This window comes from Trichechus manatus, unplaced genomic scaffold (genome assembly GCF_000243295.1).
Source record: "Trichechus manatus latirostris isolate Lorelei unplaced genomic scaffold, TriManLat1.0 scaffold00023, whole genome shotgun sequence".
Classification (NCBI taxonomy): Eukaryota; Metazoa; Chordata; class Mammalia; order Sirenia; family Trichechidae; genus Trichechus; species Trichechus manatus.
This window is the reverse complement of record NW_004443959.1, coordinates 2,565,803-2,571,802: the sequence shown is the minus strand read 5'-3', so window position 1 is coordinate 2,571,802 and position 6,000 is coordinate 2,565,803. Positions and strand designations below refer to the sequence as shown.

The 6,000-nt window shown below is 37.2% G+C and overlaps 1 protein-coding gene across 3 annotated transcripts in view; it reads right to left on the bottom strand.

Moving 5' to 3' along the window:
• The window catches only part of NBAS (NBAS subunit of NRZ tethering complex), a 461,389-nt gene that overhangs the window by 158,449 nt on the left and 296,940 nt on the right, over positions 1–6,000 (bottom strand). The window lies entirely within an intron of this gene.

The following is a 6,000-nucleotide window of genomic DNA, read 5'->3' as shown; positions in this document are numbered from 1 at the left end:
CCAGCCGCTCCTTGGAAACCCTATGGGGCAGTTCTACTCTGTCCTATAAGCTCACCATGTGTCTAAATCGAGTTGACAGCAATGCTTAGTAGTAGTAAGTAGGTAAAGGCAATTACAGAGTGAGGTGGGAATAATCTACACAGGGATGTTATTTCTGGCAACGGATTTAGACAAAGGAAATTCTATGCCTTAGCTCTAGAAGCCTCTTTAACAGACATTTAACCCAACCCCCTCTCTATCTGTTGGCCAAACCTCTTGGGGCACCATCCTGTACCCTCCACCATTGGCAAAACCACCTTTGCAGTTATCTGGTACATGGATGCTGCTCACAAGCCAGCCAGCCCATCTATACTTGCTTGGCACCCTGCGCATGCTCTGCTGCTGTTTGTTGTTTTCACGTTTCATCTAGTTAACACATTTCTGCTCAATTGTAGAGCCAGTAAGAGCAAATACCCAATGATGACGGTTTTAGGGTGACAGAAGAGCCTCTGTACTTGACACATCTTTACCAATACAATGAAGTCTTTTATATATATATACTCTGACCCTGTGGCTTCAGAATAAAGTTCGCAGCCTGAACTTTGCCCAAGGCACTTTGAAGGAGAGGCTTTAACCATCCAACCTATCTCTGTCTCTGGGTCCATGACCTTCTCTATATACCAAGCAATTGTTTCCACTACTCATGGAATCAACCACCTTCCTTCTCCCAAAGGCTTCTCACAGTTTTCACTCCACATTCATTTTTTTCTTTTCTAAAATTCATTTATTTTGTTGTTGTTGTTTGGAATATACACAGCAAAACATACACCAATAAAACAGTTCCTACATGTAAAATTTAATGACATTGATTACATTCTTTGAGTTGTGCAACCATTCTCACACTTCTGAGTTGTTCCTCCCTCATTAACATAAACTCACTGCCCCTAAGGTTCCAATCTGATTTTTCAAGTTGATGTTGTCAACTTGATCCCATATAGGCAGTTCTTAAAAGATCATAATGCTCAAGGCAGACCTTTTTTTACTAGTTAAGCTAAACTCTTGTTCAACTGTAAGATGATTTCAGGGGATATTTTTGGTTTAAGGTTTAAAGATTATCCCAGGGCAAGAGTTTCAGTGGGTTCATCTACCCTCCATGGCTCTAGAGAGTCTGGAGTCCATGAAGATTTGAAATTCTGTTCTGCATTTTTCCCCTTTTGATCAGAGTTCTTCTATGGAATCTTTGATCAAAATGTTTAATAATGGTAGCGGGGCACTGTCCAGTTCTTCTGGTTACATGGCAAAGGAGGCAGTTGTTCATGGAGGCAATTAGCCACACATTCCATACCCTTCTCCTATTCCTGACTCTTCTTCCTCTGTTGCTCCAGGTGAATAGAGACCAATTGTTGTGCCCTGGATGGCTGCCTGTAAGCTTCTGAGACCCTAGGCATTATGTAATGAACTAGGAGGCAGAACAGAAGCACTAAACATGTTATTAGGCCAATTAACTGGTATGCCCCATGAAATCATGACCCTAGACCTCCAAACCGAGGAACTAAATCTCAGGAGGTGTTTGGCTGTACATAAGCAGCCTCAGTAGCTACTTTTTTTTTTTTGTCATTGTTGTAAATGTATCTATCACACAACTTGTGCCAATTCAACATTTTACAGCTGTACAATTTATTGACAGCAATTATAATAATCGGTTGTACAACCCTACCCTTAAATCAATGAGATTTTTCCATCACCATTAACTCTTTCCCCTTCCCTCCCACCCCTAGTAACCACTAATAAACTTTGGTTTCTACACATATGTCTTTTCTTGTCTTTTTATATAAGTGAGGTCATACAATATTTGTTCTTTTGTGATTGGCTTATTTCACTCAACATACCATCTTCAAGCTCTACTCATATTGTAACATGTATGAAGACTTCCTTTCTCCTGCTGGCTGAGTAGTATTCCATTGTATGTATGTACCACATTTTGTCTATCCATTCATCCGCTGATAGGCATTTAGGTTGTTTCCACCTTTTGGCTATTGCAAATAGTGCTGCAATGAACATTGGTGCACAAGTCTCTTTCTGAGCCTCTGCTTTCAAGTCTTTTGGGTATACACCTACGAGTGGAATTGCTGGGTCATACGGTAGTTCTATTTTTATTCTCTTGAGGAACCACCACACTGTTTTCCAGAACAGCTGTACCATTTTGCATTACCACCAGCAATGGGTAAGGATTCCAATTTCCCCACATTCTCACCAACATTTGTTATTTTCTGTTTTTTATTTTTTGTTTTGTTTTGTTTTTTTTAATCTTAGCCATCCTTGTGGGAGTTAATTGGTATCTCACTGTAGTTTTGATTGGCATCTCTCTGACATCTAATGACGCTGAGAATCTTTTCATGTGTTTAGTGGCCATCTGAATGTCTTCTTCGGTAAAAGTTATTCAAATCCTTTGCCCATTTTATGACTGGGTTATTTGACTTCCTGTTGTGAAGCTGTCAAAATTTTATATATATTCTAGTTATTAGATTCTTGTCGGATATATGGTTTCCGAAGATATTTTCCAGTCAATAGCTTGTCTTTTCACTTTTTTGGTAAACTCTTCTGATGAGCAAAAGTTTTTAATTTGTATGAGGTCCCATTTATTTATTTTGCCTTTTGCTGTTTGTGCTTTTGTAATTATATTAGATAATCCATTACTGAAAGCTATGCTTGACTGTGTTGCCTGCCCCTGCTTGTTCTTCTAAGCATTTTATGGTTTCAGTTTGCACATTTAAGTCCTTAATCCATTTAAATTTGTTTTTGTGTATGGTGTGAGGAAATCCAATTTTCCCAGCACCATTTATTGAAGAGAATTCTTTCCCCATCAGCTGAACTTAGCACCCTTATCAAAAATCAGTTGACCATAGGTGTGTGGGTTCACATTCGTTTTTGATGTTTTGCTTTCTCTCATCTTCAGGATTAGTGCCTGTATGGAGATAGTGGCCTACATACTTTTCAGTTGACCTGAATTGTATAACGCATCCTCATCTCTATTCTCTTTGTACCCTAATTTATGAAATGAATGCAATTTATGAAATGAATCCCAAGGCCAGATGAAGAGCAAATCTCCAAAATGGTAGAACACAGCTATAATGAATATAATTGCTAATACTAAAATTTATGTAGGGTTTCCTCTAATCTGCAGAAAGTTTCAAGTCTTCACATATAACCTTAATATTCATATGTTGCGAAAATAATGTTTTATTTCCTTTTGATAAAGAAAATGACTTGGCATAGTGAAATAAACACAAGCAGACAGAACTTACTAGCTGTGTGCCTTGTGCAAGTTACTTAACAAACTATGAGCTTCACTGCCTCATTTATTAAATGTCAATAATATTACGTAGCTGTCATGGCTGTAAGAAGTCTAAAAGAAAATGTATATAAAATACACAAACTAAGGCCTGGCATAAAGCAGGTGCTCTACAGATGAACAGGATCATGCAACTTGTTCAAAAGCATATGCCAACCACACTTTAACTGTACCTCTGTTAAATACTTTACAATGCTTTCTCTTATAAATATTACATTATAGCTTTCTGTGGACAGGGACCATGTCTCCTTCAAGTATTTGCCTGTTACAGAGCATAGTAGTGTACCTCGTACACATCGAGTGCTTCATAAAATGAGGACACACTGAACAGCAGTGGCTTTTAAGTCAATGGTACCAATTTATACTACCAGTTGCCATCAAGTTAACTGTGACTCATGGTGACCCCATGAGTGTCCTGAATAGAACTGTTCTCCACAGGGTTTCCAGGGGCCGATTTTTCAGAAGTAGATCACTAGGCCTTGCTTCCAATTTGCCTAGGGGTGGACTCAAACCTCCAACCTTTCAGTTAGGAGCTGAACGCATTAACCATCCCCATCACCCAGGATGTCAAATGTAAACTCTACTCATGAGTATATAGATGATGTAATCTGGGGCAAGTTACTTTATATCTGTTTCCTCATCTTTAAAAGAATGTCAATAATCATGCCTTCCTCATGGTTTGTTGTGAGACACAAATAAGGCATTTTAAAGCACTCTTTTCTCCATTAGTATGTAAAAGCAAACTGGAAACTGCACTTACTCTCAAGGAATCAAAAACTAATGACTGACAAAGCTGTACAAGCAACCAATTCTCAGAAGGAATCTGAATATAAGCATTATTGAAGAATCACAAACAAAAGCTCTGGGAGCAATTAATTGCTTCTCTTGACTCCTCTGGGCCTCAGTTTCTTCAGATGTAAAATAAAGGAATATCACCAGATTATCACCTTTCTAGGACTAAAATCCTATGAATGCATAAAAATTCAACCATTAAAATAAAACAAATCCTTATAAATCCCTCCCGGTGTGGAACTGGAGAAATTCTACATCCCATCTCATTTATGCTCCCACTAAATACTCAGAACAGATTGATTTCTTTGTTAAAAAATATAATTTCAGACCAATAAATTATGACCAATGAATTCCTACACAGTTTAAACAACTTTATCTGTTATCCCTTACTAAGGTAAAATTGTCTAGTCCCTCTGTAGATAATTTTTATTTCATATTTTTAATATATCAAAATTGTTCACTTTTCCTAAGAAATATTTAAGAAATAATACCTAATATTTCAGTCTTCAGAATGGGCCAGACAGCATGCTAAACACACATGTACTCAATCTCATTTAATACTAACAACCCTATAGGATACGCATCTGCTAGTATCATCTCTGTTTTACAGTTATGTGAAATTAAACACAAAAGAGTTAAGTCACTTGTCTAAGGCCATGCAGTTGGTAAATAGTAGAGCGGTGATATGACTCCCAAGCATAATGCCTCCTAAGAACCATTCTTTATTTTTGGTACCTCTTGACATAAAACAGTGTATACGCACCTCCCACTAAACATAAATAAGACTTGACATTAGAGTCCTCTTATAATTGATTAATTTTCAATGATGGATTCTAATACTTTCATTCTATATCACATCTAGATAGACTTTTTTCACACATACCTTCTTCCTCTTCTTTCTATACATGAATGCTACATGTATGTAAATACAAATGTACATACAGGACACACAAGGTAGGTGTCAGAACGGATATCAGATTTGATCTGCATTGCCAAGCCTCTCATTTCTTCTTCTCTAATGAAACATTAAGAGTTTTGGAATCATGAGAAAAAATACCATTTTCTGTTCAACTCCTTGACGTAAGTATACTTCTTTTTAAAATTCTGTTCTAATAAGATGGAGGGAGGGAGGAGGGTAGGTAAGCTTTCTGTTAATTCCTACCTAAGAGGTTTCTTAAGAGTCTTCAAGTTTATGATCATTAAATATTTGTTAAGTGTACAGGAACACTAATTTTCAGTATTTCAATTTACTGTATAAAACATACTACATTAGAGACAACTTCTCACAAAGATTTCCACCAAAGAAGTAAAATTAGTTATGGGAGAAAACAACATAGGAATTGACGTCAAAGAACCTGGATTACTGGTTTTCCCTCCTGAGCTACAGGTTTTCCATTACTAAAACTGAAATAGGGTCTTCATAAAGTTTAAATGAGACTGGTTGGATGATCGCATTGTAAGTCCTAGCTCCCCATGCAAATTATTTATCATTATCACTACTACTTTGTATCCCTTCCTCAAGGGACTTAACTGGTTATGATTACTTGCTATTATGGATTGACTTGTGTCCCCCCCAAAATATGTGCTATAAATACTAAACCCCTATACTTGTAGATGTGATTCTATTTGCGAGTAGGACTTTCTTTCTTATGTTAATGATATGATATCAATGAAGGGTATGTCTTAAGTCAATCACCCTTGAAATATGAAAAGAGCAGATTAAGCACAGAGAAGGAAGCACTGATGGGGAAAGACTGATACAATGCCACAGGAAGATCACCAAGGAACCGAGGAACAGAAGCTAGACAAAGAATTTCCCCAAGAGCCAACAGAAAGATAAAGCCTTAGCTTAGAGCCAGTGCCCTAAATTTGGATTT